Source organism: Callithrix jacchus, chromosome 13, assembly GCF_049354715.1.
Source record: "Callithrix jacchus isolate 240 chromosome 13, calJac240_pri, whole genome shotgun sequence".
In the NCBI taxonomy this organism is placed as follows: Eukaryota; Metazoa; Chordata; class Mammalia; order Primates; family Cebidae; genus Callithrix; species Callithrix jacchus.
In genome coordinates, this window is record NC_133514.1 from 49,309,809 (window position 1) to 49,327,873 (window position 18,065).

General features: G+C 41.8%; 3 pseudogenes; all 3 read left to right on the forward strand.

Annotated features, from left to right (window-relative positions):
* Positions 1-1,061: 1,061 nt before the first annotated feature.
* Positions 1,062-2,504, forward strand: LOC100386223 (prolyl 3-hydroxylase OGFOD1 pseudogene; annotated as a pseudogene).
* A 7,315-nt stretch (positions 2,505-9,819) lies between these two features.
* LOC108587952 (ATP synthase F(0) complex subunit e, mitochondrial pseudogene) lies at positions 9,820-10,103 on the forward strand (annotated as a pseudogene).
* A 2,239-nt stretch (positions 10,104-12,342) lies between these two features.
* Positions 12,343-15,908, forward strand: LOC100385863 (mRNA turnover protein 4 homolog pseudogene; annotated as a pseudogene).
* Positions 15,909-18,065: the final 2,157 nt, after the last annotated feature.

The following is an 18,065-nucleotide window of genomic DNA, read 5'->3' on the forward strand; positions in this document are numbered from 1 at the left end:
GGCAACCAACAGATTGGGAAAAAATTTTTGCAATCTACCTATCTGACAAAGGACTAATATCCAGAATCTACAAAGAACTAAAACAGATTTACAAGAAAAAAAAACAAACCCATTCAAAAATGGGCAAAGGATATGAACAGATACTTTTCAAAAGAAGACATACATGAGGCCAACAAACATATGAAAAAATGCTCATCATCACTGGTCATTAGAGAAATGCAAATCAAAACCACATTGAGATACCATCTCACGCCAGTTAGAATGGTGATCATTAAAAAATCTGGAGACAACAGATGCTGGAGAGGATGTGGAGAAATAGGAACAATTTTACACTGTTGGTGGGAGTGTACATTAGTTCAACCATTGTGGAAGACAGTGTGATGATTCCTCAAGGACCTAGAAATAGAAATCCCAATTAACCCAGCAATCCTATTACTGGGTATATATCCAAAGGATCATAAATTGTTCTATTATAATGACACATGCACACAAATGTTCATTGCAGCACTGTTTACAACAGCAAAGACCTGGAACCAACCCAAATGCCCATCAATGATAGACTAGACAAGGAAAATGTGGCACATATACATCATGGAATACTATGCAGCCATAAAAAAGGATGAGTTCATGTCCTTTGTAGGGACATGGATAAATCTGGAAACCATCATTCTCAGCAAACTGACACAAGAAAAGAAAAACAAACACCGCATGTTCTCACTCATAGGCAGGTGTTGAACAATGAGAACACGTGGACACAGGGAAGGGAGCATCACACACTAGGGTCTGTTGTGGGGGAATAGGGGAGGGACAGTGGGGGGTAGGGAAGTTGGGAAGGGATAATAGGGGGAGAAATGACAGATATAAGTAATAGAAGGATGGAGGCAGCAAACCACATTGCCAAGTATGTACCTATGCAACAATCCTGCATGATTTGCACATGTACCCCAGAACCTCAAGTGCAATGATATATATATATATACACACACACACACACATATATATATACATATACAAGGATGACTCAACATATGAAAATCAATCAATGGGTACCTTGGGAGGAGATGAATGGGAAATGGCCAGCAGAGCCTGACCCAGCCCAGGTGGGAAAAAAAGGGAAAGAAGAAGGTGATGGTAGAGTTTTCAGATGCTGTCATGGAGGAAACCTTGAAAAAGCAGGTAGCTGAAGCCTGGAGCCATAGGACACCATTCAGCCATGAAGCCATTGTCATGAACATGGATCCCTTTCTTCACTGGATGATCCCAAACGTTATCCAAAGCCCAGACTTCTTGGAAGGGCTTCAGAAGGAACTTATGAACTTGGACTTCCATGAGAAGTATAATGGTTTATATAAATTCCAGCACTGGAATTTGTGATTTGAAGAAGTGATGATTTGTAAGAAGAGAAGAGAACCTCACATCTCTGCTTTAAGGAAAATTCTGTCTGAAGATTTTCGGTCCTGGCTTTCTGATATTTCCAAAATTGACCTGGAATCAACCATTAACATGTCCTATACTAAATATGAATTCACTGACGCCCTGCTGTGCTGTGATAAGCTGGAAGGGCGCTGGATCACCTTCATCCTGCACCTGTTTCCTTCCTGGGACAGGAGCCTGGGGGATACCCTGGACCTGTACCACATTGATGAACACTTTCAGCTGAAGCAGATTGTCAAATCTTCTATCCCTTCATGGAACAAACTGGTTTTCTTTGAAGCATTTCAAATGTCCTTTCACCAGGTGTCTGAAGAAAAGTCGCATTTGTCTGTAAGCTGCTGGTTTCATGATCCTTCATTGACTAGGTTTGAACCTCTCATACCTCAGATCCCTCATATCCCACAAGATTATGAAATTGTGTTTGATTGGATCAATGCTACTTATCTGGACATGAATTACCAAGTTCAAATTCAAGGAGAGTTTGAAGAAAGTTCTGAAACTCTCTTGAAGGAGTTTCTTAAGCCTGAGAAATTTGCAAAGGTCCGTGAGGCCTTGGAAAACAGAGATGTGGAATGGGGCAGCTGAGGTCTCCCTAACAAAAGGTTTTATGAGAAAGCTGAGGAGAGCAAGCTTCCAGATATAGTGAAGGAGCGCATAAAGTTATTTTGCTCTGAGGCACTATTCTTGCTGCTCTCCAACTTCGAGATGAGACGGATGACAAAAAAAAAAAAAGGAAGAAGCAGCTTCTGCTGCTAATAGCACTGAAGAAGGGACTAGCCATAGCCCTCCTGAGGCAGAGAATAATCAGGCAGCCATTAGCAACTACAGCCAGCAGAGCGATTACCAAACAGACCCAGAGCCAGGGGAAAATGAAACAAAGAAAAAATCAAGTGTTCCCACATGCCAGGGGGAGCTGAGGCATTGGAAGTCCAGTCACTACAATTTAATTCATGACCATAGCAAGGCTGAATTTGCCCTAGACTTAATTCTCTACTGTGGCTGTGAAGGCTGGAAGCCAGAATATGGTGGTTTTTCTTACATTGCCAAAGGTGAAGATGAAGAGCTGCTAACGGCGAATCCAGGAAACAATTATTTGGCACTGGTCTACAGAGGTAGAGAGACTCTGAAATTTGCCAAGCATCTTAACTGCCAAATTAATATACCGAAGACTGGAATAAAAGAAAACCTTCCCAAACAGGATAGGTTTCTGGGACTTTTCATTCATCTATTATGAAGGACAGCACTGGACAAAGCTAAAAAAATCATGACCCTTCATCAGTACTGGGAAGTCTGGAAGAGCTAAGCCTGGAGTGAAGGAGAGCTCCATGGTAGCTTGCCTGACAGTGTTCTTAAAACTGGTTGTCCTTTAATAGGACTCCTAATGATTGTCCTCAACCTAGACCTTGAGCTTGGACCTATGTACTTATCTCTTTCCATTCCATTTTTAAAAAGAAAAGAAAAGAAAATCAATATAGTACATCAATGTAGATTAACAAAATGAGGGACAAAAACCACATGATCATTTCAATTGATACAGAAAAAAAGGCATTTTATAAAAGTCAACATCTTTTCATAATTAAAAAAACACTCAACAAACTAGAAATAGAAAGAAATTACCTCAAAATAATAATGGATGCATATGAAAAGCCCACAGTGAACACCCTATTCAAGGGTGAAAAACTGAAAGCTTTCCTCTAAGATCAGAAACAAGGCAAGGGTGCCCACTCTTTTTCTGTTTGTTTGTTTGTTTGTTTGTTTGTTTGTTTTATTACACTTTAAGTTCTGGGGAACATGCAGAACATGCAGGTTTGTTACATAGGTATACACATGCCATGGTGGTTGGCTGCATCCATCACCCCATCATCTACATTAGATATTTCTCCTAATGCTGTCCCTCCCCTAGCCCCACCGCCTGACAGGCCCTGGTGTATGATGTTTACCTTGCTGTACCCATGTGTTCTCATTGTTCAACTCCCACTTATGAGTGAGCGCATGCAGTGTTTGGTTTTATGTTCTTGTGTTAGTTTGCTGAGAATGATGGTTTCCAGCTTCATCTATGGTCCTACAAAGAACATGAACTCATCCTTTTTATGGCTGCATAGTATTCCATGCTGTATATGTGCCACATTTCCTTTATCCAGTCTATCATTGATGGGCATTTGGGTTGGTTCCAAGTCTTTGCTACTGTGAACAGTGATGCAATAAACATACGTGTGCATGTGTCTTTATAATAGAATGATTTATAATTCTTTGGGTATATACCCAGTAATGGGGTTGTTGGGTCAAATGGCATTTCTAGTTCTAGATCCTTGAGGAATCCTCACACTGTCTCCCACAATGGTTGAATTAATTTACACTCTCACCAACAGCGTAAAAGCTTTCCTATTTCTCCATATCCTCTCCAGCATCTGTTATCTCATGACTTTTAAATGATCACTGTTCATTCTAACTTGTGTGAGATGGCATCTCATTGTGGTTTTGATTTGCATTTCTCTAATGACCAGTGTTGATTAGCTTTTTTCCATATGTTTGTTGGCTGCATAAATGTCTCCTTTTGAGAAGTGTCTGTTCATACCCTTCACCCACGTTGTCATGGTTTGTTTTTTTTCCTGTAAATTTGTTTAAGTTCTTTGTAGATTCTGGATATAAGCCCTTTGTCAGATGGGTAGATTGCAAAAATTTTATCCCATTCTGTAGGTTGCCTGTTCACTCTAATGATAGTTTATTTTGCTGTGAAGAAGCTCTTTAGTTTCATTAGATTCCATTTGTCTATTTTGGCTTTTCTTGCCATTGCTTTTGGTGATTTAGTCATGAAGTCTTTGACTTCATGCCTCTGTCCTGGATGGTATTGCCTAGGTTTTCTTCCAGGGTTTTTATGGTTTTAGGTCTTATGTATAAATCTTTAATCCACCTTGAGTTAATTTTAGTGTAAGGTGTAAGGAAGGGGTCCAGTTTCAGCTTTCTGCATATGGCTGGCCAGTTTTCCCAACATCATTTATTAAACAAGGACTCCTTTCCCCATTGCTTGTTTTTGTCAGGTTTGTCAAAGATCAGATGGTTGTAGGTGTGTGCCATTATTTCTGAGGCCTCTGCTCTGTTCCGTTGGTCTATATCTCTGTTTGGTACAAGTACCATGATGTTTTGATTACTGTAGCCTTGTAGTATAGTTTGAAGTCGGGTAGTGAGATGCCTCTAGCTTTGGGTTTTTTGTTGTTTGTTTTGCTTAGAATTGTCTTGGCTATGTGGGCTCTTTTTTGGTTCCATATGAAATTTAAGGTGTTTTTTTCCAGTTCTGTGAAGAAAGTCAATGGTAGCTTGGTGGGGATAACATTGAATCTACGGATTATGTTGGGCAGTATGGCCATTTTCATGATATTGGTTCTTTCCAACCATGAGCATGGAATGTTTTTCCATTTGTTTGTGTCCTCTCTTATTTCCTTGAGCAGTGGTATGTAGTTCTCCTTGAAGAGGTCCTTCATAAGAGATGCCTATTCTTACCAACGCCTTCAACATAGTACTGAATGTCCTAGCCAGAGCAAGTAAGCAAGAAAAAAAAAAAAGACATCCACATTGGAAAGGAAGAAGTAATTTCTATTCATAGGTGATATGATCTTACATGAAGAAAATCCTAAAGATTTCACACACACACAAAAACCCCGTTATAATGACTCAATGTATTCAGAAAAGTTTCAGGACATAAAATCACATGCAAAAGTCAGTTGTGTTTCTGCATTAATGAATTATCAGAAAAAGAAATTTAAAAATAATCCTATTTATAATAGCATCAAAAAGAATAAAGCATTTAGGAATAAATTTTACCAAGGAAATGAAAGCTACACTGAAAACCACAAAATGTTGCTGAAGTAAATTAAAGAAGAAACAAATAAATGTAAAGACATCCATGTTCATGGATAGGAAGATTTATGTTGTTGAAATGTTCATACTACCTGATAAAGTTTGGATTTGTGTCTTTGCCAAAATCTCATGTCGAATTGTAATGCCCAATGTTGGAGGTGTGGCCTTATGGGAGGTGATTGGATCATGGGGTCTGTTTCTCATGAATGGTTTAGCACCATTTCTCTTGGTACTGTCTTCATAATAGTGAGTTAATTCTCATGAGATCTGGTTGTTTAAAAGTGTGTAGCACCTCCACTGCCTTGCTTCTGCTCACACCATCTTAGATGCCTTGCTCCCTCATTCCCTTCCACCATGATTGTAAGCTTTCTAAGGCCTCCCCAGAAGCAGAAGCCATTATGCTTCCTGTGTAGTCTGCAGAACTGTGAGCCAGTTAAGCCTCTTTTCTTTATAAATTACCCAGTCTCAGATTTTTCTTTATAGCAATGTGAGAATGGTCTAATACACTAAAGCAATCTACAGATTCCATGCAATCCCTATCAAAATCCCAATGGCATTTTTGAAGAAACATTTTTAAAAATCCACAAAATCTGAAAGAACCCCAAATAGCCAAAGCAATCTTATAGGGAAAAAGAAGCTGGAGGCCTTACACATTCTGATTTCAAAACATATTGCAAAGCTATAGTGATCAAAACAGTATGATACTGGCATAAAGACAGAATAGAGTCCAGAAATAAACCCTCACATATATTGTCAAATAATCTTTGACAAGGCCTCACAGCATGGAAAAGATAATTTCCTCAGCAAACGCTGTTGGGAAAATAGGATATCCACATGCAAAAGAATGAATTTCAGCTCTTACCTTTGCCACATACAGAAATTACCTCAAAATGGACTAAATCCTAAATGTAAGATCCCAAACTGTAAAACTCTGAAAGGAAAAGGATAAAAGTTTCATGGCACTGGTATTAGCAATGATTTCTTCACTATGACACCAAAAGCATAGACAACAAAAGTAGAAAATAGACAAATGGAACTATGTCAAACATAAAAACTGTGTGACAAAGGAAACAATCAACATAGTGAAAAGGCAACCCACCGAATGAAAGAAAATACTTGCAAATTGCTTATCTGATAACACATTAATATTCAGAATTTATAAAGAACTTCTACAACTCAACAAAATAAAAAACAAATAGGCTGATTATAAACTAGGTAAAGGACTTTAATAGACATTTCTCCAAAGAAGATATATGAATTGCCCACAAACATATGAAAAGATCTTCAACAGCACCATTAATCACCAGGGAAATACAAATAAAAACCACAATGGGATATCACCTCACACCCATTAGGATGATCACTATACAAAATTAAAAATAAACAAACTAAAAAAAAAAAACAAAATCAAGTTTTCCTGAGGATTTGGAGAAATTGGAAACCTTCTGCACTGCTGCTGGGAATAAAAACAGTGAATGTCTTAGTCCATTTTGTGTGGACTCAGGAATACCTGAGGTTGGGTAATTTATAAAGAGAAAAGGTTTATTTGATTCACAATTCTGGATGGCTGGAAAGTGCAAGGTTGGGCACCTGCATCTGCTGATGGCCTCAGGATGCATCTACTTCAACTGCAGAAGTTGAAGAACAGTCAGCATATGCAGAGATCACATGGTGAGAGAGGAAGCAATAGGGCAAATGACACCAAGTCATTCATGACAGATCTGCCCCCATCACCCAAACACTTTTCACTAGCCCCACCTCCCAACACTACCACATTGAAGATTAAATTTCAACACAATATTTGATGGGAACAAACAAACCATATCCAAACCATAGCAGTGTAGCTGCTATGGAAAACAGTATGGAGATTCCTCAAACAATTAAAAATGAAATTAATATACAATCCAGCAATCTCAATTCTGGGTGTATATCCTAAAGAACTGAACACAGATCTTGAAGAGCTAACTGCATACTCAGGTTCATAGTAGCACTATTCACGAAAGTCAAGAGGTAGAAGCAGCCTAAACGTCCACCAATGGATGGTTGGATGGATGGATGAACAAAATGTGGTGCATACATACATAATAACAGAATATTATTCTACCTTCACGAAGAAGAAAATTCGGTTATGGACAAATTTTGAGGATGGTACACTAAGTGAAATAAGCCAGTCACACACAAAAAAATGCTATAGGATTCCATTTATATGAGGTCTTGAAAGTAGTCAAACTTTTTTTTTTTTTTTTTGAGATGGAATCTCACTCTGTAGCCCAGGCTGGAGTAGTGCAGTGGTGCCATCTCGGCTCATTGCAACCTCCACCTCCCTGGTCCCAGTTCAAGCAATTCTCCTACCTCAGCTTCCCAAGTAGATGGGATTACGGGTACAAGCCACAGTGCACAGCTAATTTTTATATTTTTTAGTAGAGATGGGGTTTCACCATGTTGGCCTGTCCTGACCCGCAGGACAGCAATGGAGACCCTAGGGAGGGAGTGGGGATTAAAAGAGAGAGACAGGAGACACGGAGAATGGAAACAAGTCAAGGATCTGATCAAGTCTGGTTTATTAGCTACAAGGCGGTTGCTTATAAACAAGTAAGGGCAGGAAGTTCTGAGGGCTGAGGTCAGAGAGTAACCATGGAGACGAGGCTGCAGGCTAGCCTCATAACTAGGAGGAATGTGAAACTTAATAAGGGAAGCCCACAAGATGGAGGTTTAGGTAAGTGGAACAAAAGCTTAAACAACATAGTTACAAGACGGCTACTGCTCCCCACATTGGCCAGTCCAGTCTTGAACTTCTGACCTCGTGATCTGCCCACCTTGACGTCCCAAAGTGCTGGGATTACAGGCGGGAGCCACCACACCCGGCTGAAAGTAGTCAAACTTTTTAAAAACAAAGTAAAGCAATGGTTGCCAGGGGCTGGGAAAAGGGGGAAAGGAGAGTTTTTCTTCAATGGGTCTAGCGTTTCAGTTTTACAAGATGAAAGTTTCTAGAACTCTGATGCACACAAGGTACTTACAGTGGACACTACTGAACTGTGAGCCCAGAAACGGTTACGGTGGCAACATTCATGTTATATGTTTTTGTCCACAATTTAACAAAAAGAAGTTCTGTGATGACGTAGACCATTACCATATCTCCAGAGTCTAACACAGGTCTGGCACATAATAGGTGTGAACTAAATACTTGCTGAATGAAGGAATTCATAACTATAAAGCCTATGGTCTTCATTATTGTGGAATATTCTCTTTCTAAAATAGTAATAACCATCCTATTTTGAAGATTAATGATACAGTTTGGCTATTTGACTCTGCCCAAATCTCATGTTGAATTTTATTTGCAAGTTTCAGAAAGAAGCAGTATTGGTTTCTTAGCATTATCCAAAGATAAATGATGAATTGTGGTTTTGCTCATTTGTTTTAGGATTATTATGGTCACAAATACAGACATAGTAAATATGTTTCAATTCTTTGTGGATATCCTTTTTAAAGCGGTTATTCTTTTTAGTGTCCAATGGTCACATTTTGGCCTGAGGAACCCCTTCGAGCAGGTGTCTGCCCTCCCTGAGATGCACAGTCATTGCTGCTGTTTCCCTTGCTTTCTGGGATGCCAGGATGTCCCAGTCTCTGGGCAGGCTTGCTCAGGTCTGGAGGCAGCATATATGGAGGCAGCTCTGTTTCCTTTTCATGTAGAGGCTCCTTGCTTGGGGGTTAACACGGGTTTTACTATTTTTCAGATGTCAGAGCCAGGAAATCATTTCTTTTTTCTTTTTTCTTTTTTTTTTTTGAGACGGAGTTTTGCTCTTGTTACCCAGGCTGGAGTGCAATGGCGGGATCTCGGCTCACCGCAACCTCCGCCTCCTGGGTTCAGGCAATTCTCCTGCCTCAGCCTCCTGAGTAGCTGGGATTACAGGCACGTGCCACCATGCCCAGCTAATTTTTTGTATTTTTAGTAGAGACAGGGTTTCACCACGTTGACCAGGATGTCTCGATCTCTTGACCTCGTGATCCACCCGCGTCGGCCTCCCAAAGTGCTGGGATTACAGGCGTGAGCCACCGCACCCGGCTGATCATTTCTTAAAGAAAGTACATCATGAGGTTATTCTAATATTCCCAATCCAAATTTAGTCTTAAAGGGTTCATGCTCAATTTAAAAATTTTTATATTCCTCACTCTCTTATGCTGGAAACCTTGGCTCCTAATGACACAATATAAATATTTTTCTTTATCCTAATATTCATGATAGCATTGATATAATACCAATAATATTATTATTGGTAATATCATTAATAATATTGGCATAAAACTGGGTGCAGTGGCTCACACCTATTATCGCAGCATTTTGGGAGACTGAGGCAGGCAGATAGCTTGAGCCCAGAAGTTCAAGACCAGCCTGGGCAACATGGTGAGACCACATCTCTACAAAAAATACAAAAATTAACTAGGCACAGTGGTGCACACCTGTGGTCCCAGCTACTTGAGAGGCTGAGGTGGGAGAATCGCCTGAGGTCAAGACTGCAGTGAGGCGAAGGTCAGGGACAAGATGGCGCGGCCGGTGCAGGTCTCTCCGCTCATCAAGCTCGGCGCTACTCTTTCTTGTTCCTCGGCATGGCCTACGGAGCCACGCGCTACAGTTACCTAAAACCTCCGGCAGAAGAGGAGAGGAGGATAGCGGCAGAGGAGAAGAAGAAGCAGGATGAACTGAAATGGATTGCCAAAGAATTGGCAGAAGCCCAAGAGGACACCATACTTAAATGAGTGACCCTCCCAGCCTCTCTTTGGAGCCGCAGCAGATGAATAAAGCTTCCTGTGTTGTACTATACTGCAAAAAAAAAAAAAAAAGACTGCAGTGAGCCGTGACTGAGGCACTGCACTCCAGCCTGGGTGACAGAGTAAGACCCTGTCTCTAATAATGGTAATAATATTGGTATATAAACATTCACAATATGATTACTAAAAGGAGTTAAAGATATGTTTGCAAAGCTTTTTATCCATACCCATTTTAATAATGTACTTATACATACCTATAGGGTATATAATGAATCTAAATTCATTGGAAATAATTTCTTTCCATGTGATATTAAGCCATAACTCAATGGAGTTAGTTTCATTTGTTTTGTTTTTGTTTTTGTGGATTGCTTTTAAATTTTTTATTTAATATCGATTTAAAATTATTATGTAAAATGTTTACATGGTTTTAACATCAAATCTAAAACAAAGGAATCTAAATCAAAAACAAAGGAAGGTACATTCCAATTAGTCTAAATTCCATACGTTGTTTCCAGTACCTTGTTCTCTCCCTCACCTATAAATAACAATTTATATATGTAGGATGGTTATTACTATTTTAGAAAGAGAATATTCCACAATAATGAAGACCATAGGCTTTATAGTTATGAATTCCTTCATTCAGCAAGTATTTAGTTCACACCTATTATGTGCCAGACCTGTGTTAGACTCTGGAGATATGGTAATGGTCTACGTCATCACAGAACTTCTTTTTGTTAAATTGTGGACAAAAACATATAACATGAATGTTGCCACCGTAACCGTTTCTGGGCTCACAGTTCAGTAGTGTCCACTGTAAGTACCTTGTGTGCATCAGAGTTCTAGAAACTTTCATCTTGTAAAACTGAAACGCTAGACCCATTGAAGAAAAACTCTCCTTTCCCCCTTTTCCCAGCCCCTGGCAACCATTGCTTTACTTTGTTTTTAAAAGTTTGACTACTTTCAATACCTCATATAAATGGAATCCTATGGCATTTTTCTTTTTAAATGTTTAAACATTCACTGTTTTTATTCCCAGCAGTAATGCAGAAGGTTTTCAATGTCTCCATATCCTCAGCAAAACTTTTTTTGTTTTTTTTTAGTATGTTTGTTTATTTTTAATTTTGTATAGTGATCATTCTAATGGGTGTGAGGTGATATCCCGTTGTGCTTTTGATTTGCATTTCCCTGATGATTAATGGTGCTGTTGAAGATCTTTTCATATGTTTGTGAGCAATTTATGTACCTTCTTTGGAGAAATGTCTATTAAAGTCCTTTAGTTTATAATCAGCCTATTAGTTTTTCATTTTTGTTGAGTTGGAGTTCTTTATCCATTCTGAATATTAATGTGTTATCAGATAAGCAATTTGCAAGTATTTTCTTTCATTCGGTGGGTTGCCTTTTCACTATGTTGACTGTTTCCTTTGTCACGCAGTTTTTATGTTTGACATAGTCCCATTTGTCTATTTTCTACTTTTGTTGTCTATGCTTTTGGTGTCATAGTGAAGAAATCATTGCTAATACCAGTGCCATGAAACTTTTTTCCTTTTCCTTTCAGAGTTTTACAGTTTGGGATCTTACATTTAGGATTTAGTCCATTTTGAGGTAATTTCTGTATGTGGCAAAGGTAAGAGCTGAAATTCATTCTTTTGCATGTGGATATCCTGTTTTCCCAACAGCATTTGCTGAGGAAATTATCTTTTCCATGCTGTGAGGCCTTGTCAAAGATTATTTGACAATATATGTGAGGATTTATTTCTGGACTCTATTCTGTCTTTATGCCAGTATCATACTGTTTTGATTACTATAGCTTTACAATATGTTTTAAAATCAGAATGTGTAAGGCCTCAGCTTTTTTTTCCTTATAAGATTACTTTGCCTATTTGGGGGCCTTTCAGGTTTTGAAGATGGACCTGTAAGTAGAACCAGATGTCACTCCTTTGATCACATTACATTTTACAGCAAAAGAGGGATCATCAAGGGTGGGTCTGATCTATTCAGATGAGCCCTTTGAAGCCTGGAGTTTGATGCACTCTGCTGCTGTGAAGATAGCAAGCCCAGTCAGCTCTTCATATCCATGATTCCAAATGCATGGATTAAACTGACTGCTTACCAAAAATACAGTATTTGTGGAATGCAGAACCCACGGATCTGGAGAATGGATGCTGCCTCTTCCTACCCACAGGTTCTGCATGACAGACTTCAGGTCGGGAGAACCTACTGCTTTTGCTATCTGCACAGGTGTCAGGACTAATACCTCATAGATGCTGACTGAAACAGGATGCATCTATGTTGCGATTTGCTGAAGAAACTGAGAAACCTCCAGGAGGAGGCAGGGACTCTTGGCTGATAGCCAAAAAGGAATTGATTGCTGCCAACTACTTAATGAGTTTGGAAGAGGATTTCAAGCTGCACATGAGAATGTAGCTGACTAGCACCTTGACTTTAGCCTCTTAAGACCATGAGCAGAAAATCCACCAGGCAGTGCTGGCATCTGACCTACAGAACTGTGAGAAAAAGGCAGGCATTGTTTTCAGCCACTTAGTTTGTGGTCATTTTGAAACCTGACCAATTGTCCCATAAAACTGATGATTATCATCACTTTTGAATATACATAGAAATTGAGCCTCTCAGCCTTAAAACTTGAGAAAGCTACATTTGTCTTATCTGAGTTCCTTTCTCAGGAAACTGATCATCAGTACTCCCAGGTAGTATCAAGGAGCTGAAACTTACAAGTTCACAGCCTCTGGACAATGAGAGTCCTCATGATTAACTGACCTCACCCCCTTCCCCCTCACCCCTCATGATTGCCTGCCTACCACCTGCTGCCTGTTGACCAACTCTTCTCCCTAGATCCTCCCTAATTACTGTTTTTCTGCATGTAGTTACATTTTTCCTCTGCTATATAAATCCCTAATTTTAGATAGTCAGAGAGAGGGACTTGAGACTGAGCTCTCATCACCTCTGCTATAGCACCCGATTAAAGCCTTCTTCTCTGGCAATACTGGTTGTCTTGTTGATTGTCTTTCTGCGCTGTGAGCATCAGGACCTAGACTGAACCCCTGGTGTTTTGGTAGCTGTTTGTTATGCAACAATAGAAAACTAATATGGGGGTGCAAACACAATATGTATTTGTTTATCTGTATACACTTTTCTGTCCCCTGCTAGATTTTTTTTTTTTTTTTTTTTTTTTTGAGGCAGGGTCTTGCTCCTACCCAGACTGTAGTTCAGGGGTTTGATCCAGGTTAATTGCAGCCTCCACCTCCTGGACTCAATCAATCCTCCTACCCCAGCCTCCCAAGTAGCTGGGACTACAGGTGTGCACCACTAGGCCTGGCTAAAGTGTGTCTTTTTTGTAGATATGGGGTTTTGACCAGCTTGCCAACCTGTTGCCCAGGTTGGTCTGAAACTCCTGGCCTCAAGCAATCCACCTGCCTCAGCCTCTGGATGTGCTAGGATTACAGGCATGAGCCACCATGCCTGGCCTCCATTTCTAATAAGAGGAAATGTGCTTCACATACTGGTCAGCAATTTGGCTTTTTCACTCAATAATATGGCTTACATTTTTATATCAAAACACAGACCTACTCATTCTATTTCACATATATGTAGTGTTGAGTTGCATGAACCATGATGCATGTCATCTGTCCTCCCCAAGCAGCACTGAGGCCACTGCTGTTGTGTTGTCTGTGCACACTGCACTGCAGTGAAGCCCTTGGAAGCCATGCCTGTACTCCCTGTGTGTTTACACAGGAGGGACTCTGAAAAGGGAGCTCCTAATGTGCTTGTCTGGTGGAAGCTGAGCTTCCTAGTTCCATTCAGTTCCCGGTATCCAGACTCATATAATCTGCTTTGATACTATCCACTGCTCTGTGTCTTGTGGCTCAGTGAAAAAGAAAGGGGACTCTTGAGCCAACAAGAAGAGTCAGGGTTGGCTGGGTGGAGAGTGGGTGTGGGTCTTGCATCCTTCCTCCTTCTAGAAGGAGGTGGCTGCTGTAGAGATGGCCTGAGCAGGATGACCAAGTTGGTGAAGGCCTCCAAAAGGTTTCTAGCACATCTTGGTGTTGAACTGCTCTACTGAGGACATTACATGGGCTCAAGGCTTCAATTTCCTCCATCCAGAAAAGATGGATGTCTCTAATACTAAATAAGTGTGCCTGGGATGAGCAGGGCCTCTCTTAGAACCAGGGGCCATCTGGCCAAGTGTGTTGTGAAATTGAAGTATTAATGCCCATTGAGGGCCAAGTCAGGACAGTCACTGTAGAGCCAACAATGGTGACCTCCCCTTCCCAAACCTCTAAGGGGTCCACTGGGTTCACATGGGCCTGCAAGTCTGCACCAATCTTGGCAATGGGCCTGGAGGCAGCCCGTGTTTCAGGGAAATGTCAGGGGCATGGTGGCTACTCGCTGCAAGAATAGAGACGTCCTGGGAGCCTAGGCTGGCGCATCTGATAGAAACCTAGAACCTGAGCCACTCCTTCATTTCCTGGTGGAGACCTGCCAGGCACCTTACACCATTTAACACTTTGCTAGGTTTTGACTGTTTGGTTGTTTAATAGGAAAAAAAAGAAAAACAGACAAACATAAATAAATACTGTGAGAGGAACTGGATATCCATTGGTGAGCAGGAAAAAACCCTGCCCTCACTATTTCATTCTGTGACACAGGACCTCCAGCACTTTGGGAGCTCAGGAGTTCTTGACCAGCCTGGGCAATGTGGCAAAACCCTGTCTCTACACACAGCAAAAAAATTAGCCAGGTGTGGTGGCATGCAGCTGTGATCCCAGCTACTTAAGAGGGGGAGGTGGGAGGATCACTTGAACTTGGGAGGCAGAAGTTGCAGTGAGCAGAGATTGAGCCACTGGACTCCAGCCTAGGTGACAGAGCAAGACAACCCTGTCAAATAAAATAAAATAAAAGTAAACATACACAAAAGTAGAGGAGAAAAAATATAAAGCCCTATATATCTAACACCTCCCATCAATAATTACCAATGTTGGGGCTGCACCATGTTCTGCCATATGTGGCTTCAGCACAACACCCAAATCCAAGCATGACAAGGAAGTCCCTGACCAAAATTTGCAAGAAAGGCTTGGGATTGAAACAAAATCTGATACAAGAGCTCCAGAAATGTGTGGACACCTACGAGTACCTTTCCATTTCTCTGTGGCCAACATGAGGAACAGCAAGCTGAAGGTCATACAGAATACCTGGAAGCACGACTGGATGTTCTTTGGCAAAACAAGGTGATGATGGTGGCCTTGGGTTGGAGCCCATCGGGTGAGTGCAAAAACAACCTGCACCAGGTCAGCAAAAGGTTGAGGGGTGAAGCAGATCTCCTGTTCTCCAACCACAGGAGGGAGGTGGTAAATGAGTGGTTCATGGAATACACAGAAATGGTTTATGGCTGAGCTGGTAACAAAGCAGCTTTCACCATGAGCCTAGACCCAGGACCCCTGAAGCAGTTCCCCACTCCGTGAAGTCAGCTAAGGACAGCTGGGCCTGCCCACTGCCTTTGAGGGAAGTGTGGTTACTTACCCTGCTGTCTGACTATGAGGTGTGCAAGGAGGGCGATATGCTGGCCCCGGAGCAGGCTGACGTTCTGAGTCTTTTTGGCTAAATTTAAGATGATCATCAAATACATGTGGATGCACAGTTGGGAAGCGTCCAGCAGATGGAAGAAGACCTGACAGAGAGTGTGTCCAACTCAGCAGAAGAATCAGAGTCATGTGATGATGACTGAAAGGGACTCAGGATTGAAGGTCTCCTGGAAACTTCTGGATCTCACTGGACCACATGGGACTACTGACAACCCTCTAGAGAGAGCAGCTCTTTATTTGCTGTTGATAGGAAGTGATGGGCACTGACTGTTCCTATAAAGAATAAAGCTTTGCAGGATGTCAAATAAAATTTAAAAAAATAATTACCAATGTTGTTCAGTTTTGCTTCATACATTATCTGCCTCCCAGCTTTTGTCTATTGCTTTGCTAGAGTATTTAAAGGAAATCCCAGAAGACAGCACGTCATTTTATCTGTAAATGATTCTTTGTATTCCACCAACATAAGGAAATTTAATTAATTAATTAATTTAGTAGAGGCGGGGTCTCACTGTGACCCAGCTGGAGCGCAATGGCCACCATGGCTTGCCGCAGCCTCAGCCCCAGAGTAGCTAAGTTTTAAAATTTTCTGTAGAGTTGAGGTCTTGCTATGTTGCTCAGGCTGGTCTCGAACTCCTGGGCTCACACAATTCTCCTCTCTCAGCCTCCCAAAGTGCTGGGATTACAGGCATGGACCACCTGCTCAGCCAAGAAATATTTTTAAAATTATCATTATCACACCCAACAAAATTAAAATACACCCTTCATATCTAACCCCTTGTCAATCTTTCAATTTCTCTTGTCTCAAAATATCTTTTGCCAGGTGGTTTGTTGGAGTCAGGATTCAGACAAGGTCTTTGTGGTTGCTTCTGTTGTGTCCCCAAGTGCCTTTTGACCTGGACTCCCTCTTTGGTGACTTCCTGTCTGGTGCTGCAGCTGCTGTGTGCTGAGTGCCTCTCCTTGCTCCCTCAATCAGCACCTGAAACAACACTCTGAAAATTGCACACACATGGAGTCCAGGGGTTGAGAGGTGACCCCGTCTTCTTTCTGCCTTGAAGGTTGGACACCTGTGTGCTGAAGCAGTCAGGCTGACCACAAAGCAAGACGCACAGGAACCTACACCAGCGAAGGTGGTGGCAGCTCAGTGCATGGATTCACAGCTGGCTGCACCTTAGCACTTGTGCCCGCAGCTCTCCAGGGGCACCGCTTTCTGCCCCTGCCCGGCCAACTCCCACCAAGCAACCAGATGAGCAAAACCAAAACAGAACATAGCACTTCCAAAAGGCAGATCCTAATCCAGGGCAGCCAACCTTGCCTCTTAAGGTACAAGAGCAGGGATTCATGAGACCCCTGGCCATCCATTATAGGACTCACTGGTCTAAGTGAGGCAGGAGAATACGGTCTGGAGGCGGGGAACCTAAGGCCTTGGCGGACTTTCTAGAACTAAATTGAAATGAAAACTCTAACTCTCCATACCTAAGTAATATACCCCCAACCAATCAGACTGGTTGCCTCGGATTCTTTGCATAGAAGTGCAACTTTGTAACTTCACCTTAGCACCTCTCTCTCCTCTTTCTCTTCTCTCTCCTCCCTCTCCTCTCTCTCCTCCCTCTCCTCCGTCTCCTCCCTCTCCTCCGTCTCCTCCCTCTCCTCCTTCTCTCTTACTCTCTCTCTCTCTCTCTCTCTCTCCTCTCTCCTTTCTCATCTCTATCTCTATCTCTCCATCTCTCTTTTTAAACGGAGTTTCGCTCTTGTTGCCCATGCTGGAGTGCAATTATGCGATCTCGGCTCACCACAACGTCTGCCTTCTGGGTTCAAGCGATTTTCCTGCCTCAGCCTCTTCAATAACTGGGATTACAGACATGTGCCACCACGCCCGGTTTTTTTGTTTTGTTTTGTTTTTAAAGTAGAGACAGGCTTTCTCCATGTTGGTCAGGCTAGTCTCCAACTCCCGACCTCAGGTGATCCGCAGGCCTCAGCCTCCCAAAGTGATGGGATTACAGGTGTGAGCCACCGCGCCTGGCTCCACCTTAGCCTCTTAACCTTAGCTTTTTGCAACCAATCAGATGTTTGCACAGGAGTTTGACCTTTGTAACTCCATTTCAGCCTCTGGGTTGGCTGATTTGCGCAACCAATCAAACTGTTCGCGGGCCACCACTTTATTCACATGAGGGAAGCACTGAGTGGCCAATGGGAAACCTCTAGCCGGGTATTTGGACCGAGAAGATTCTGTATAGCAGACCTTGAGCCTGCTCAAGCCGCTCCCACACTGTGGAGTGTACATTTTCTTTCGTTGCTTCCGCCTTTCCTTGCTTTGCTGCACGTTTTGTCCAAATTCTTTGTTCATGATGCCAAGAACCGACAACTTGCAGTAAGGACCCTCTACCGGTAACACAAACTCTGCCCTTGTATGAG